General features: G+C 42.4%; 1 long non-coding RNA gene and 1 other non-coding gene across 3 annotated transcripts; both read left to right on the forward strand.

Annotated features, from left to right (window-relative positions):
• Positions 1-994: 994 nt before the first annotated feature.
• Positions 995-1,104, forward strand: LOC114115914 (U6 spliceosomal RNA). Its single transcript, XR_003590023.1, has one exon. It is a non-coding gene; the product is annotated as a U6 spliceosomal RNA (small nuclear RNA).
• Positions 1,105-2,834: 1,730 nt separating this feature from the next.
• LOC121820082 (uncharacterized) lies at positions 2,835-13,831 on the forward strand. 2 transcript variants are annotated; one of them, XR_009601249.1, is made up of 4 exons: positions 2,835-3,087; positions 5,127-5,277; positions 10,886-10,989; positions 13,237-13,831. It is a non-coding gene; the product is annotated as an uncharacterized LOC121820082 (long non-coding RNA). The 2 variants fall into 2 exon arrangements; XR_006060554.2 differs by lacking the exon at positions 5,127-5,277.
• The last annotated feature ends 4,849 nt before the right edge of the window (positions 13,832-18,680 follow it).

Raw genomic sequence — 18,680 nt, forward strand, 5'->3', positions numbered from 1 at the left:
ATACAGCACCCAAACCAAGTTGGCCACTTACCTTCTCTCTAATAAAAACCATTACGTCATGTTTGCGTGCACGCATGCTCAGTTGTGTCTCTTTTGCGACCCCATGGACTGAAACCAGCTGCCATTTTCTCCTCCAGGGGATCTTCCTGCCCCAGGGTTTGAATCTGGGTCTCCTGCATCTCTTGCACTGGCAGGCAAATTCTTTACCACTAAGCCACTTAGAATGTCATGTTTGGTTTAGTTGCTAAGTTGTGTCCAAATCATTGCAACCCCAGGGACTATAGCCCACCAAGCATGTCATGTTTAATATATATTAAAAGACATTGGAACATATACATAAGTGATGAAACACAGAAATAAAATGGAGTCCCTCCGCCCCACTACCCAAATCAAGAACTAGACTGTGTGTGTGTGTTAGTCGCTCAGTCATGTCCTACTCTTTGCGACCCCATGGACTGTGGCCTCCCCCAGGCTTCTGTGTCCTTGGAATTCTGCAGGCAAGAATACTGGAGTGGATTGCTGTTCCCTTCCCGACCCAGGGGTCGAATCCTGGTTTCCCGCATCACAGGCCGATTCTTTACCGTTTGAGCTACAGGGAAGTCAAGAACTAGAATAGTGCCAGTATTAATATTAAATCTACCCTTTCCTTTCTTTTTAAAATTCCTAGTATGGAATGCTTAATTCTGTCAAAACACACATGTAGACTTGGGTGAACTGAAATACACTAATACTGGATGATACTGGAGTAGGTTGCCACTTCCTGCTCCAGGGCATCTTCCTGACTCAGGGATCGAACCTGTGTCTCTTGCATCTCCTGCATTGGCCTGTGGATTCTTTACCACTAGTGCCACCTGGAAAACCCTAATAGTGGTTATTCAGTCTTTAATTACATGTTCCTAGTTATGGTGTTATTGAACAGCTCCCTTTTAGAAGAGTCTTCCTTATATTGAACCGGAATCTGTGTCCCATGACTTCCACCCATCATTCTTAGCTTAACCATTGGGAGGCATTGTGGTTAAGAGTGCAGATTCCAAGATATAGAGAGGATTAGCATGGCCCCTGTGCAAGGATGACACGCAAATTCATGAAGCAATCCATATTTTATTAAGAAAAAAAAAAGAGCTCAAATTCCAGAATTGACTAGATCTAAGTTCAAAGCACAGGCACTTGCTGATTATATGATCTTGGCAAGTTACTTCACTTCTTTGTACCTTAGTTTCATCTTCTGTAAAGTGGGAATAATAATACTACCCATTTTATAGGACAAGCTGGACCAGACCATAAATGATGGTCTGGGTTTGAGAACTATTAAGGTTTGCTTTGAATTATTGTAGCTTCTGTGTATTATCTGATCAATTTGGAATTATAGTACACTGTTGTTCACAAACTGGAATTATAGTGGTTTTTAAAGGATAGTGGTTTAGTTTTTCTTCAAGTAAAAGGGAGTAGGCAGTCCAGAGCTGGTATTTTTCTGCTGTGCCATTTTTAGTGGGTAGTTTCATGATTCAAGATGGCCACTGAGTTCAGTCCACCATCAGAGTTCCAGACAGAAAACCCAAAAAGGGAGACAGGGTACATGCCAATAGCCTTTCTTCTTTTTTAAGAAGTTTTGCTGTAAATCCTAATCAACAATGCTTACCCATCTTTGGACAGAGGTAAATCATGGGGCCATCATTGGCTGTAAGGAAAACTGGGAAACATGGTCTTTTAGCTATAACATTACCATCCTAAATAAAATTAGGATTCTGACACCAAGAAAGAGAAAAATGGGTATTAGGCAGCTTGCAGTCCCTGCTACGTAAATTAATCAAGCAGTAAGCAGTGCAAGGTGTATAGATATAACATAGAGTCAGGGTTCTCCAGAGAAGCAGAATGAGTAGGATTCATTTTAAGGAACTGGCTCATATGAGTTTGGAAAATGACCAATCTGAAATCTGCATGGAGGCCCAGGGAAGACCTGATGTTGCAGCTCAAGTTCAAAGGCAGTCTGCTGGCAGAATCCTTTCTTGGGGTGGGGAGCCTCAACCTTTCTCTCAAGACCTTCAACTAATTGGATGAGATTCCACACACACACACTGATAGAGAGTATTCTACTTTACTTAAAGTCTACTGAGTTAAATGTTAATCACATCTAACAAATGACTTGACAGAAGTCTCTAGACTGGTGCTTGACTGAGTACTGTGACCCAGCCAGTCTGATCCACAAAATCAGCCATTACACATACATTAAAGTTACAGCTTTGGCAGCTCTGTACCTCTGTTTCTAATGGATTGAAGTGGACGTGAAGTTCAGTGAATCTACCAGCCCTGGAGGAACTTCCCAGATCAGAAGAGCCCTGAGCCTTGGCTCGCCTTTTGCATCCTTTCTGGCTGGTGGGGTGGGGAGGTGCGGGTGGCAGGAGGGATGTTTGATGCTCTGGGGTCACCTTGTTACCATGGAACACAGCCTTTGTGTTAGTCACAAAATATTTACTTCCATGTTTTATTTCTTACTGAGTCCTAGGGCACTACAGGCCTAGTTGGAGCCCACTGTGAGTCACACATTGGTTCTGTCAGCTCACTCACCTAGACCTTTCCCAGGCAGGGGCTCAGCACAGGCCAGGGCTCACCAAACTCCACAAAAAGTTCATTCTCACTCCTAACAAACATTTGATTGTCACTCTCATATCCTCTCATAAGTATTTCTTCTCCTATGCATGCCTGGTTTCAGTCTTAGCACTTTATAACCTTGAGGGTACATTGTCATATTGGCGGGGGGTGTGGGTGGGGGGTGGGGAGGTGGGGGGCAGGTAGTGGTGATGGGAGGGTGGGAGATGGGATATGTTAGTGCACTTTCTCATTGTCACAGATGTTAGTGTGCAATGTAGTTAAATGCAGACTTTAAACAGTGGAGTTTTATAAGTTGAATAATAAAAGCTGTTTGTTTATAAGCACATAAATAGCACTCGATAGAGGAAACAAATCCTGTGTTCACAGGGGCATTTCATTTGTGGGTGTACAGCTCCCTCCCACTTCTGACCTGAAGAAGTCTGATCTGGTGACAGCTCATTTTGCAGACATCACAACTGGAGCAAAGCCAGATTAGAGGTAAGGGGCGGGGGAAGGGTGGACTTGGTGTTTATTATTTGGTGATGCTCTGTAACTAAGCTGTAGCTTTACTGAACTTTTCCTCAAAGCCTCCAGATATGAAATCCAGGTAGAACTGATAGGGTAGAGGCCGAAAGAGAGCACCATGATGCGTTTGCAGTTATGTCTGGTGATTTCTTACATTCTTACTTATGCCAGATTAGAGCATCTTTATTAATGGAGAGAAATAGTGGCAAGGGGTGGGTTGGAAAGAATGCATTTCACAACTGTCTCTCTCTATATATATATACATAATATATAATCTTCAGTTTGAAATTTCCCTTGGTTTCCATAGCCCAGCTGCAGAAGGCCACCCAATTAGTTAAAAAGAAAAAAGGTTTGAAATCAAGGCTGGGTTTCTTTGTGTGAACTAAAATAGAGGAAATGGCTACAATTGCCTTGCCAGGGGTGTTCAACCCTAAATTAGACTAAAAAAGCCATCATATAACATCAGACAACTTAAAAAGATGTAATAAGGGAACTGTCTGCTTTGCACATCTGTGAAGAACATCTGGCTTTGGCCTGAGCCCTGATAACTCTGACAGTTAGCTGGTGGCCCACATATTAAAAAAAGAGGCAAACCCTCAACCTGTCAGGCTCCTGGCATAACCACCAAGCCCAAGGGCGAAAAGAAGCTTGGGCATTTGAAGCTGCCAGCATGGCCTGTGCTCAGCTCACATTCTGACTGCAAACTTGAAAGAGAGAGGCTTTTGGGGACTCAGGTGCTGGCCTCAGGATGCGGTCCCTGTGTACCTGGCCCCAGAGGGCCCTTCAGCACCAGCATCGTCGTTGCTGGGGGAGGGGCGTGGTTAGGAGGCTGCATCCCTCAATCACAGCTCCATTTCTTTGGTGGTATGTGTGTGCTTAGTCACTCAGTCCTGTCTGACTCTTTGTGACCTCATGGACTGTAGCCTGCCAGGCTCCTCTGTCCATGGGATTTCCAAGGCAAGAATGCTGGAGTGGGTTGCATGCCCTCCTCCGAGGGATCTTCCCAACCCAGGTGGTACTGGGTTGTTGAAGAGATGTGCCCTGTGGCAGGCTGCATTTTCCAAAGATGGCCACGACAACATCTCTCATCCCACATGCTAGTCCTCATCAAGAGGCACAGTCTCACTTCCCTGCCCTCGAGTGTAAGCTGGCCACAGTGACATGCTTGCAGCCAGTAATGTGTCTTGGAGATGGTGACTTCCGAGGTTGGGCTTGGAAGGCCATGCAGCTACCCCGGGCTTTCTCAGAAGGCTTCCTTTGTGGACATCCCTCCTTTGGTGCTCTATCTCAGAGCCAGCCGCCAAGCTGTGGGAAACCCCAGTCACAGGAGAAGGCCACATGCGCGTGCTCCTATTGACAGTCCCAGTGGAGGCTGGCCTTTGAGTCCTTTCAGCTTGATCCCAGACATATAAGGAAGGAAACCTGCAGATGATTCCAGCTCCCAAATGAGTTTCACAGCTGAGGCCCCAGACATCATGAAACAGAGACAATATACCCCTACTCTGCCCCATCCAAATTCCTGACCCTAAGCATCTGTGAGCACAATAAAATGGCTATTATATTGATGAGGGTCTTCCCAGGTGGCACTAATGGTAAAGGACCCACCTGCCAATGCAGGAGACAAAAGAGACAGGTTCAATCCCTGGGTCAGGAAGATCCCCTGGAAGAGGAAATGGCAACCCATTTGAGTATTCTTGCCTGAAGAATCCCATGGACAGAGGAGCCTGGCTGGCTGCAGTCCATATGGTCACACTGAGTCGGAACCAAAGGAAGTTTCCAGTTGAAGATCTATATTGTCCACTAGGTTTGGGGTGGTTCATTATACAGCAGTAGACAATCATAGCATGTCCATAAGACACACTTCTGGTGGAATCTGAATGCTATTAATCATTCACCCAGGACCTGGATTCTCCCCAACCCCAGGATCCTTCAGAGGCATGCCCAGCACTATGTTACACAAAGTACACTTTTGTAAGAGAACTACAGGGCTACCACTTGCTGCTTTTTCGTAGGAACAGAAAAAGATACCCATTCCTCTGAGACAATGTGGTCCTGCCCCACAGCACGAGCCTGGCAGGCCAAGTGCATACTCTAAACCTGGTAATATCTTGCGTAGTGCACCAACTACACTACTGTATACAGCAGCCCTGGAGAAGTGTAAAAGTAAGTCTCTCCTAAGGAGTTTACATTCTTATCGATATAAAATATGTGCATTTTATAAAAGGAAAGTGTCAAATGCTAAATCATGTGCTAACACTGATTAGAAAAAGTTTTGTGCCCTGTGGACTGTAGCCCACCAGGCTCCTCTGTCCATGGAATTCTCCAGGCAAGAATACCGGAATGGATTGCCATTCCCTCCTCCAGGGGATCTTCCTGACCCAGGGATCGAACCTGGGTCTCCTGTATTGTAGGCAGATTCTTAACCATTTGCGCCATAGTGGAAGCCCAAAGAAGAAGCACTGAACTTTTAAATAGAAGATCTGGGTTGAAGAACTGGGCTCAGGTTACATTCTGCTACTGACCAGTATTCAAAGCTTTGCTTGGTGTCTGGGAGTAGGTGCCTAGGTTCTCTGAACTTTGGTGTCTTTCACCTCGGTAGTAAGAAGTGCCTCTTAAGTGCTCACTGTCAGATATGCCCCACTCACGGCAGAGCAGGGTCTAAGGACTTAGTCAGAATTACTGCCAAAACCTGGACTCAATATCTCATATGCACGTGTTGTTTGTTCATATGGCTTGGTTCTTAGGAGAAAAAAAAATCACCTCAGTAGAAAAGTCTTCCCCAACCACCATCTTTAAAATATCAGAGCTCCGTGACACTACTATTCCCTCTCTGTGGTGGATTAGGGATGGCCGCACGTTCTTTGATCCCCTTCCTGTGGAGAGACAGGGTCTCTGTCACTTACATGTAGGCAGGTCCTGTGGTTTCTTTGAGCAACAGAATATGGCAGATGTGGTGCTGGGACAGTTTCCAGGCCCAGGCCTTAGGAGACTGACAGTTTCCACTTCCTGCCTCTTAGAACAGTTTCTCTGGGAGTCCTGGATTTGATTACCTGAGGCTGCCATGCTCAAGTAAAGTGGAGGCACTCCACTCAAGAGCTCCAGCTTAGCCCAGGCTTCTGGTCACCCCCACTGAGGCCCCAGACACTCTGGACCTTCAAGACGAGTCCATCTGCCAGTTGACATCACTGACTAGAAGGACTCCCCCATCTGGCCCTGTCTGGTCTGCAAAACTACGAGATGTAGTAGAACAGTTCTTATTCCAAGCCACTAAGTCTTGAGGTGGTTTGTTACACAGCAGTTCTAGTTATCTGGAACACCACCCCTCCTCACTCTATTTTGTTTTCCTTACCTCCAGTGGTGTCCTGGATCTGGCTCATACTGGCCTGTGAGAACAGATGATAAAATTTTCTGGAATTCTGTGAGCTAGTTATTAAACAAAGCCATCACGAAAAATTAAATAATTCAAATTACAATGAAATTAATTATGTTAAAAACAAAAGTAATAGATCCTAAAAACTCATAACATCCTAGTTCTTTTACTGTGTTTTACTCTCATCTGTGCTTTGAGGTTATATCCCTTGTGTCTGTCTATGGTGGGGCTACTCTGCAATAGTGCGTTACAGCTCATCTCCTCCAAAGTCCATGATCAGGGATATCACGCTGAGAGCTTGAAAGTCACCGTGCGTGTCTGCTAAGTCGCTTCAGTCATGTCTGACTCTTTGCGACCCCATAGACTGTCACTGTAGTGTGGTATAAATACCACAGAAATCATCAAATGCCTTCCAGAGAGCTGGTTGTTAAATATGTCCGAGCTCGCCATTACTGCTGTTCACTGTACTTACAACCAACAGATATGTTAGGTATTTTATTGAGTATTTCTTTATTGTTTCCTCCCTCAGTGGAATCTAAGCTTCCTGAGAGGAGAAACTTTGTCTCTTTTTTTGTTCACTGTTGTTCCCCCAGCACCCCAAAAAAGCATCAAGCACAGAGGAGGCATTCAATTAATATTTTGCATGAAGGCATTCTGCTCTATAGCATATGTGTAGTGAAATTCATAGGTCATTTGACACATCCTCTTCTCTGGAGACCTACTGGGATTACTCTCAGCAGCTGTGTGATCTGATGTACTGGCCACAGACTCGTAGTTCAAGCTAGACCAGTGAACATCCCTTAACCACATATTTGGAGTTAAGTGAGGGAATCCAAGATGAAGTGGGTGTGTGAGGATAAGGGAGTGTGAGCAGAGGCCAGCAGTTGTGGAATGACAGGTACTTTAAAACTTGCGGGCTTGCAAGCTATAGATGTCCTTTTCCTGTTCATCATGGGGACTGAGTAGCGAAGAAAGCTCTTCTTCCAAGAAGACAAAGCCGTTTCTCAGAGAGACACAGTGATGAGTGATGGCTGCTTCCGAGGTCTCATGTGTTCTCAACCTTGGGTCTCCCTGTATCCTTATAAAATGTTCCCTTGGTGTGCATTCACTAACTTAAATTGATTTCTGCAACCCAAAACACCCTAACAAACAGAATCTCTGTGTTTGTTTTAATATAATCTTTTAAATTATATTTAAAAAATAGCCATGTGTCTCTCTGGGTCCTTTTGGTAGTTTTGGAAGGATAAGTCTTATTTAATCTCTATGGTCTGAAAACACATATATGAGGTTTGTTTTTGTTCAGTCACTAAGTCTTGTCCAACTCTTTGCGACCCCCATGGACTGTAGCACAGGCTTCCCAGGTGATTGTAGTGGTAAAGAATCCAGCTGCCAATGCAGGGTTAAGATAAGAGATAATAATAAGAGAGATAAGAGATGCGGGTTTGATCCCTAAGGTGGGAAGATCCCCTGGAAGAGGGCATGGCAGACCACTCCAGTGTTCTTGCTTGGAGAATCCCATGGTCAGAGGAACCTGGAAGGCTCTGGTCCATGGAGTCACAGAAGAGTCAGACATGACTGAAGAGGCCTAGCATGCACACGTGGACTACAGCACCCTAGGCTTCCCTGTCCTTCACTGTCTCCAGGAGTTTGCTTACATTCATATCCATTGAGTTGGTGAGGCCATTCAACCATCTCATCCTTTTGGCCTCCAGCAATTTGTCTTCTCAGTCACAATATGTTGGAAATTACATAAAACCTATGACAAACCTAGACAGTGTATTGAAAAAACAGAGACATCTCTTTGCTGACAAAGGTCTGTATAGTCAAAGCTATGGTTTTTCCAGTAATCGTGTATGAATGTGAGAGTTGGACCACAAAGAAGGCTGAGCACCAAAGAACTGATACTTTCGAATTGTGGTGCTGGAGTAGACTCTTGAGAGTCCCTTGGACAGCAAGGAAATCAAACCAGTCAATCCTAAAGGAAATCAACACTGAATTCATTGGAAGGACTGATGCTGAAGCTTAAGTTCCAACACTTTGGCCACCTGATACGAGAGCCAACTCACTGGAAAAGACCCTGATGCTGGGAAAGATTGAAGGCAGGAGGAGAAGGAGCAGACAGAGGATGAGCTGGTTGGATGGCATCACTGACTCAATGGACATGAGTTTTAGCAAACTTTGGGAGATAGTGAAAGACAGGGAAGCCTGGCGTGTTGCAGTCCATGGAGTCGCAAAGAGTCGGACACGATTGAGTGACTGAACAACAAAAGTTAAAATATACTTGTGGGTTGAAACAGAAACAGTTTCCTTTTGCATCAGTTTACAGTTTATATTAGGGCCATGACTATGGAAAAGACTCTAGAAACTGACGTGTGCAGGTCCACATCGGACAGAGTTTCGTGTAACTGTTTCTTATTATATGGTCAGTTTTAGGCAGAAGGAAAGGTCTGATTGGAGACAGTCTTTTTTTTACAGTGTCAGAGAAATCCTTGTCTAAGGACTTTTTCATGAATAAAGATGACTCGTGGTGTTATTCTTTATCTTGCCACTTAACCTGAAATTTTTAATCACAGGTAAATGACATGAAGGTCTTCTATGACTTGTGTTCCCTACAATCAACACTTTATGGCTTTTCAGATTTCATTTTCCTCACAACAGCCTACTTCTGTGCAGGGAGCACATTTATTCTTTGATATTCCGCTTGACCATGGAGAGTGTTTAGTCTCCGTGTTTGCTAAGTGAGCCCATTTTGGGAGGCAGTTTCATGATTAGTTGAACACTGAATTCATTCATCCTACTTGGGTTTTTCCTCTTTGTTTTGATTTTTTTTTTCCCCTTCATGAAGAAACAAAACAATTCAATTTTGAATTTGTATTCTGGTGGCAACTTTTCTTGGTTTTGCCAGCCTACATTTTCAAAATGAGGGTTTTTAAAACTACTGCCCGTTTCAGCACCATTTTGTCTAAACTGACTAGTATCCAAACAATTTTTGTTGTTGTTGTTGTTACCTACTTGTTAAATCATTTAAATTTGTGTTTCATACCTCACTGAAGTCAGAGAAAAAAGGAGAGCACTTTGAATTGAGCCCCTGCTGGTGAGTTAAAGAGCGGTTCCCCTGACCCAAGCTACCTGCCAAGTCTTTTTTACTCCTTTAACTTAAAGGCAGGAGGAGAAGGGGACGACAGAGGATGAAATGGTTGGATGGCATCACGGACTCAATCGACATGAGGATGAGCAAGCTCCAGGAGACAGTGAAATATAGGGAAGCCTGGCTGTGCGTGGGTTTGCAAAGAGTCGGACACAACTGAGCAACTGAACAACAACCTAAAACAGATTGGCCGCTTTCTTCACATGAGCTGCACCCTCCAGCATCATTCGGAAACCCACCTTGATGAAAGCTTTGAGCAACTCCTCACTTACTCTATTTGTTTTTCCTTGGCTGTTCTGAGTTGAGACACCTCTCTTTTTAGGTGCCAAAAACTCTACTGCTCTTTCTTCAAAATATACACAATTATTAAAAATACTTGAAAATATATACACAGCCAAGTGACATAAATGCTTGTGCTCAACACATAGATTTGACAAATACTTACATTTTGCCATAATTGCTCTAGATCCTTTTTCTTACAGAAATTGAATATTACCAATGGAAAGAAAGCCCCCTTTGCAGCCCTGTCTTTCCATTGTCTCTCTCTTTCCTTACGACTGGTTTTAAAATGTCACTATAAGAGTGATGGCTTCATGTGTTATATTCCTCAGGGCTTTCCCAACTGAGAGGCACTGTGATTTAGGCCCATTTACGTCTCGACAATAACAAAGCCCATATTTGAAATGAGTATCCAGGTGCATATCCTGTGCTTTGTAGAGTGACAACTGCATCTATGCTTTGTAGAGTGACTCACTGTGATGTCGCCAAAAATCTTGGCTTTCTCTGTCCACCAAAGGCAAATAAAAAATACGGAGACAGAGTTTGGAGGAAATAGAAAGGTGGCTTTTAATCATCAGCCAACGGAGGGGAGACTGTACCCACCCCACTACCCACTCCCCCAGGCTTCCATAAGAAATCGGGGTATATAGATACGGGCTCACAGTCGGGCTGGTGATGAGGAGCAAACGTGTAAGGATCTTATACTCTTCTTCCTCTAACGTTTTAGAAACAGTCATAGACTTGCATCAGGTAGTTTGGCAGTTAGGTCCATTGTCTTTCTTGAACTGTACGGTGGCCCCCTTTCTGTTACATAAAGGGAAAGGAGAAGCACCACGGGGTGTGTGTGCGTGCTAAGTTGCTTCAGTCATGTCTGATTCTTTGCGACCCAATGGACTGTATAGCCTGCCAGGCTCCTCTGTCCATGGGATTCCCCAGGCACGAATACTGGAATAGCCTGTCATTTCCTCCTCCAGGGGATCTTCCCAACCCACGGAATGTCTCCTGCATTGGCCGCTGGGTTCTTTACCGCTAGCACCACCTGGGAAGCGCCAAGTGGTCTGCAAAGAGTGCTGGAAAGGTGAGCACCCAACACAGGATGTGACTATCATATCGGGTTAATCTTTGTTAGTCTTTACAGATCAGGAACAGTTAAAGTAAAAAACGTTCAGAAAAGGGCAAGAGAAAAAAGAAAACATTTTCCTCTTTTTTACTGCAACAACGGCAGTGGGGACTGTGCTACTGTTGTTTCCCAACTGAAAATTACTACCCTTTTAATAAGGTCAGTGAAGAATAGCACTGAAAGTTACAAAACCAAGAATATCTGGGACCTCTGCGCTAAAGGAAATTCCAGAGGCACTTTGGTGATCCAGCAAGGGGTAAAGAGCCGAAAGCGAAATCCCGATTCCCATAGATGTGTCCTCCCACATAGACGAATAGGTGGCTCTAATTTCACTCTCAGATCTGAGCTGCATGAGGCAGCCTGAGTACTCACTTTCAAGAAGGTGGCTCCCATTTAAGACAAATGGAGATTCTGGAGAAAAATTGCAGACAGCCTGCCAGAGGGAATAATCTGTCTCCAAGTTGGCATCTCCCAAGTGTCTGATTCTAAAGCTATAGAACATGAAAAGTGTGTGGGAAACAGGCAAGCTAATTCCAGTGGTGCATGTCTGAGCTGTCCAATACTTGCTGACTTTAAGAGGCCTTTGTACCAGGAGACAACTTGCCCTTCATCACATAGCACGTGGCCTCAAGGGCAGGCCCTTCCAGGGTCCCAGTCACTTGTCATCTGGGTGATTCCAGCCTTTGCCAGCTTTTGTGTGGAGCTGAGTCAGAGGAACTCATAACAATAATAGCAAACATCATAGAAAGCTTAGCATGTGCCTGGCACAGCCAGAGAGGGTTTATATGCTTTATTTTGTTTAATCCTCATAGCAGCCCTTTAGGGCAGGTCCTGTGGCCCTGAGGTCACACAGGAATGAGCTGGAAGGGAAGCAGTGTGACCTGAAACTTGGGGCCCTGTGGCGGTGCTGCTGTGTTCCTCTCCACCCAGCTCTCATCCAATCACCATAAAACCACCTCAGCAGCCAGATACTTCTAATAGCTAAGTGTCTAGCAAAGGCTGCATTGTCTTCGGAGCCTTAAACACAGCCCTTTTAATTGGAATTGCTTCCTCATTCAGCTTCATATATCTTCCCTCCTCCCACACAAAAGAATCCATTGTATTGGTCTCAGGAACAAACTGGATGCTCCTTTGATATACTTTGCATGTAAATGTAAGGAACAAGACTCATCTGATTTCATTATATCCTTTATTGATGTGCCTGCAGCATTTTATTGTAGGTTTTTGTGACTAGAATTTCTAACAAAGGAGGGAGTGGGCTTCCAGGCTAGCAGCTCCAAAGAGAGGATTTACCACGTCTGGCTCTAAAGAGACGCTCACTCGTGGCTGTTGTCATTCCTAAGCTTTTAAAAGGGCTGGATGTTTCAGGAGCTGCTGCTATTCTCTGACTGTGAAAGTGTTATCAAGCATGAGACGAATGCTCCTTGCCACTGTAGGGGGGGTGGGGGACTTTTTGAACCTGCCTGAAAAGAGAGGCAGGATGACATGGTATCACTGGAGGAAATAAATGCGCTCACATGCCAGGACTAACAGAGCTGGTACCTAATCCTTCCTACCTGCAATGACAGGCTCCTGGGACTACAGAATGGGGTTAATTATTCCCAACATTCTTCATTATAATTCTAAATGAGATGATGATTAGAAATAGTACCTAGTCATTGAACTGTAAATGCCTGAGGCATTCTCTTGCTGGAGAAACTAGCATTTTTTTCCTATGGTGTGTTAATTCCTTCAGCACTATCTTTTTTTTTTTTTTTTGAGGTTTAGTTTGTCTTTTAAATAACCGGAGCCTCTACAACTCTGTTGTGCCAAATAGAAACAGTTAACGGTGACTAAAAGCTGACTAAGCACCAGGTTCTTTATTGTGTTACTGCATTTAATCCTCACAGTCGTCTTCTGAAATTGGGATTTTACTATTTCCATTGTATAGATAAGAGATGGCAGGGAGTGACTAAATGCCTTCACTGGCGGCACAGCTAGTAGGCTGAGGTTTTAGGACTTGAATCCACAGAGTCACACTGAAAATGTAAGACGCTTGTCTCCGAAGACCTAGAGTTTTCTTCCCTTAGAGGTCGATAGACCTTAGAGGTCTATCCTTATCTCATCTAAAAGCGTCCAGGGGTCTAAAGCCTTCCTGATGACACCACTTCAGCCTTCTTTTTGTCAATGTTCCAGTTTAATCTGTTCATTCTATCTTTTAACAAGGCACATCTAAGACTACCCCTCATCAGCCAAAGTTTTGTTCACTGAAGAGAAAACATCCATCCAATATGAAAGCTGTGAGTTCAATCTTATTTGGAGTTACTGAGGAATATAGCCCAGGAGACAACCTTGCAGATAATTCGGAGGAACTGCTTCAAATAGGTAGGAGGTGAGGTCAGCAAATATATGATTTTGGTGAAGGGGGTAAGTATAATCAAGCACACATCTCAGTAGAAGTCTGCTGCTAGTCATGAGGAGCAAATGTCTCTGTTAATTAGTTTACTGCTCTTCTAGGCATAAGAAGATGAGACAAGAAAATGGCAACCCACTCCAGTATCCTTGCCTGGGAAATCCCATGGACAGAGGAACCTGGCGAGCTATTATAGTTCATGGAGTTGCAAAGAGTCTGGCATGACTGAGCGACGAAACAAAAGCAAACAAGGGATAAGAAGATACAAGAAATTGGGTGCATCAAATTTTTCCTGATAATATTTATTTGAAGGCCTGTTCTGCCAGTTTTCCCCAAAGACAGAGTGCCTCATCCTGATTTCCACCCTAACTCTTTTCAAGATGTGTTAAGTAAAGATCAGCGACAGGACCGCTGCGGCTAGTGACTTCATTTTGTAGAACCAGATGGAGAACCACATTCTTTAGTTTGTAGTTTCTATGGGCACTGCACTTCACAAAAACTAATTGAATGTAGTTTTTAAAAATCAGTTCTTCACTATAAAGTGTTGGTATACAAAAGTACTTATCAATACAACAGAAGTCTTAGCTTGCCTAATTATATATACTACTAAAAGCTAAATTTGCTTTACTTAGACTTACTGTAGAATTCCTTCAAATACTGAGCTCCCTCATGCATTTAAAGTGAGATTCAATTGATGACAAAATTGATTCACAGCTTTTTAAGAATGAATGCATAAAGAAAGCAACCTGCTTCAAATAAATTCTTTCATATATATTCACATATTTCCTTTAACCTAGAAGCTCCATTGCTAAACAGGACTAAAGGTTTTTCAATGCTTCCACACATCAGTGGAGCGCAATTCTCTTCCTGTTTTCTTTCATTCCATTTCTAAATTGAGTATCAGAGTGATAGAAAGTCAATCATCAGAGAATATCTTTCAATAATTCCAGAACTCACACACTGCTTTCTTTTACCATTCTTTGAAAAAATATCTTAAGATTTTCTAACTGACTGGAGAGTTAGTGAGAGCATAGTAGGGTCTAAATACCGTTATCTTTCAAAGACACAGCCAAAGAGTCAGAATCACTGACTAGTTCACACAAGCACTTTGGAGGATAATCAATAACCTTGAGATTATGTTTCTGGTTTGTTTGTTTATTTGGTTTTTAGCTCTGCAAAAAGAAGTTTGACTCAAATAGCAAACCAGTGATGATTATGGATGGGATTCAGATGATAATCAAGTGAGTGGTGGCTTTTATTTCAAATCTAAAAAGCAGTTTATTACTGCTTTTCTTGCTCATGCTTCCCTGTCAAGCAGGCAGTCCCATGCCGGGGCTCCTAGCAGCTGAGCAGTTGCAGTTAGCTTTAATTATCATGTAGTTTGTGACTTCCTTGGTAGGTTGGGTTCCCCATTTGGTCCTCACCCTTAATTTTCTACCCCTCTCTATTAAGTTATCTATCACTGTATGGCAAATTACCAGCAACTAAGTGCCTTAGAACAGCATATATTTAGGATCTTACAGGCACTGCCTAGCTGACTTCTCTGCTCAGTTTCACAAAGCTGAAATTAAGGTTTCAGGACCTTAACCCCTCTGAGGTTAAGGTCTCATCTGAAGCTTGGGGTCCTCTTCCAGATACATATAGTTATTGGAAGTTCATTTTCTTGCAGCTATAGAATTCATGACCACTTGCTTCTACAAAGCCAGCATCTCTAAACTCTAGGCTCTCTTTTAAGGAGCTCACCTGGTTTGGTCAGGCCCACCTAGGATAATCTCTTTTTGATTAGTTTGAAGTTCACTGATTACATCTGAAAAAAATCGCTTCATTTTTGCCATATAACAATAACCGTAGGAGTGCTGCCCCATTGCCTTTGCCACATTACACCCGCTAGAAGCACGTTACAAGTCCCACTGACACTCAAGGGTGTGGTTCAGTGGGGGGTCATTTTAAATTCTTCCTACCACATTCACTTTCTGGATAAGAACAGAAATGAGGCTCATGAGCACACAGTAGCCACTCTCATGCATTCAGGGCACTTTAATGTAGGTTAATACTAAAGAAAATGTCTTATGTCACCTCTTTACATCATTGAATCATGTCCCAAAGTCAAAGATCCCTATTTGGAGAGTTTAAGGGTTTTCCCTCATTGGGCAACTTTGACATTAACATGACTTTAGATCCAGCGGAGGTGAAGGTGGGTGTGGTCACTTTGGATGTTTAGTTGTTCCTTTCTAGGGGCTATCTGAAGAAGGAAATGGCAACCCACTCCAGGATTCTTGCCTGGAGAATCCCATGGACCGAGGCGCCGGGCAGGCTACAGTCTATGGGGTCACAAGAGTCAGACACGACTTAGCGACTAAAGAGAGAGAGAGGGCAGGGTCGGGGTTGGGGGAGGCCGGAGGGTGGATATCAGGGAGCAAAGAAAGCTGAGTTTATTAGCAGGACTTTTCTTCAACCTCAAATGGAAAAGCAAAGGCGTTTCGGGATAAAATCAATCCTTAGTCAAGTAGACTAAAGAGTGTCATGCAAAGTCCAAGTGACGTGTATGTCAGTAGATTTTGTAGAACTCACGATTCTAAAATTTGTCGATTTGGAGATGTGCTATTGGGAAGAGAGAATTAGAGGAGTTCTCACATGTCTGTGTGCACACGTATGCATGTATACACTTTTCACACTTTCTCATTGCTTTTCAACTATGACCCTAAAATAACAATAATACCAATCAGTTATTGAGAATAATCATGTTCTAGCCACCTTACATGCACTATTGCTTATCTAATATTGTTAATGTAATACATATAATGTCGGGCTCCCCCTACCTTTGAAATTTACATAAAATTGATTTGCATGTCCTAATTATCTACGGAAATCCAATTTTCTCACCAAGATTGGGATAGATTCTAATGGTTACTGCCAGCTCTGATTTCATGTTCCTACTGAATTCTCACTCTCACTGATATCTGGCCTTTGGAGCTTTCTCCTTGTCTGTCCCACAGCCCCATGGACCCCAAAAGATAACATAGGTCCAACAGGACTGGATACATAATTTGTAGGATCCAGTGCAAGAGGAAAATAAGGAGGTACTTGGTCAAAAAGATTTAAGAATTTCCAGATGGTGACAGAACCTTAAACCAAGCATGTGGCCGTTCTAAGCTTGGGGGTGTGACTGTACACGTCATGTGTCCATGAAGGTAGTACTGTCCTAGAATTTCTGCAAGTACCACCCCTACAAAGCAGTCAGGTGAACTACACATTTCATCGAGTGCCTAGGGTAATAATAGAAGAGCATTGCGTTTAGGGATCACAGCAGCTCACAGTGAGAGAATCTCAGAATAAATAGTTACTTCAAATTTCTGTCCATATCTACTAAAACTTAGTTTATAATTTCCTCTTTTTTCCCCTGATATCTTTTCTAAACCATGGCCCATACCCAGGGTGCTCATCAAGGCATGCTACTGGGCAAAATTTGACCTATTCCTAAGAGAAACGGTCTCCTTCCCTAGGAATGGAAGTAGGAATCGTTGTATTTTAAATAGCAAATTATTCTCTTTTGTGCATGTTACTATTATTATCATTCTCGTTTTACAGTTAAGGAGTTCTGATGCTCAAGAGAACAAAGCGGGTGAAATGGTATCTGGCTTCAATGCTTGCATTCCTTCCACTATGCTTGCTGCTCTCTAAATCTGGAAGGGTTTATGAGAAGTTACAAATTAGTCCCAGAATGTGCCAAGACTATCTCTATGGGGTGCAGCCTGGTATAAATCTTTCAGTGGCTCCACTAGAACCAAACAGTTTGGACTGTTGTAGTCAGATTATCACGTAAAGCAAGGTCAGCCAGAGGGCTACTATGGAAGAAGGTTAGACTATGTCCCTCTTTCTTTCCTGGGTAATGTGGGATTTAAGGACTGTTAAGATCCCTTTCTTCACCTCTTTATAGAACTGGAGACCATCATTATGACCCTTACGGTCTACGTACAGTGAAAAACAGAGCTATCCTCTTGGGACTGTCAGAGCCACTCTAGTTATTGAATTTCCCTCTTTCATCACAAGGGAGGAAGAATCCTCCAGTGTGTGGCAGACATCCTTGGAGACATTCTGTCCATTGTTGTTGTGGACCACGTACTGTGGTCAGCCCATTACTCAGTCTTAGGATAACCAAATTCAAAGCCACATGAGCCATCGAACCATCTGTGTATTTAAGCTGGGGATGTGTGAATGTGCTACAGTCCCCTTTTTGGGCTAAATTTCAGTATGAAATGCTGCCTTATGAATAGACTGATCACATAATTTGTCAGCCAAATGTACATTCATTAACCAACCAATTAGTTTTATTATGGTAAACCTATAAAGTCTGTTCAGAAAAGATTTTCCAAAAAGAGATTATTTCTATAGAATAAAAATAATATATCAATGTATATTCAGAAAAATATTGTTACTTATATTTATTTCTGAACTTTAAAAAATGATACCATCTAAGTAATTAGTATATGTTAATGTGCTTTCATTAGTTTCATAGTATTCTGTCTAATAACCATGTTGATTGTATTTTTCTGATGAATGTTTTTTCAAAATCATCTTATTAAAATAAATATTCACAGACAAATGCTTAAAATCATCTTAAAGATTACATTGTAAGGTTAATAAATTTTAAAATTGTTAACACCTTTAATTAGCTTTTGCTTGAGAAAATACTCTACAAATGCTGAGGTACTTGTTAAGCTCAGAGCAAGCAAATTCTGCTAAGTAAAATAAATTTGCAATTTAAATTTTTAATTCAAATTTTCAAATTTAATATTTCAGTCCATATATTTTCACTAAGACTATGTTTTTGTCACTATTTAGTTTATTTCAACAAAGAATTTTATAAGTGAAAACTCATTAAAGTTTTCTTGATTTACAAATAGATTGCCAAATTTAGATGCCACTAAACTGTAGACCTTCTCAAATTTCTTTCCATTCTGTAACTATAAATTTATCCTGTTGAAAACAGGAATTTTTATCAAAGTATACCTCCTACAAGATGAGATATTTCCAAGTACAATTACAGAATTTCAAATCATACCTGGGCATTATTTGAACTCTCCTTTCTGGTATGTTGACTTTCTCACTTGGCTGTATAGGGATACACTTCAATATCTTTTTATTTGTCAGCTTTGTCTTTAGTAATTGCAATTTCATTAAACTTCAGAATCTGAACTATTTGGCATTCCATTCAATAAATACTTCAATATTTCCAACTAATTTTCAATGAATTGGA

Source organism: Ovis aries, chromosome 7 (genome assembly GCF_016772045.2).
Source record: "Ovis aries strain OAR_USU_Benz2616 breed Rambouillet chromosome 7, ARS-UI_Ramb_v3.0, whole genome shotgun sequence".
Lineage (NCBI taxonomy): Eukaryota > Metazoa > Chordata > Mammalia > Artiodactyla > Bovidae > Ovis > Ovis aries.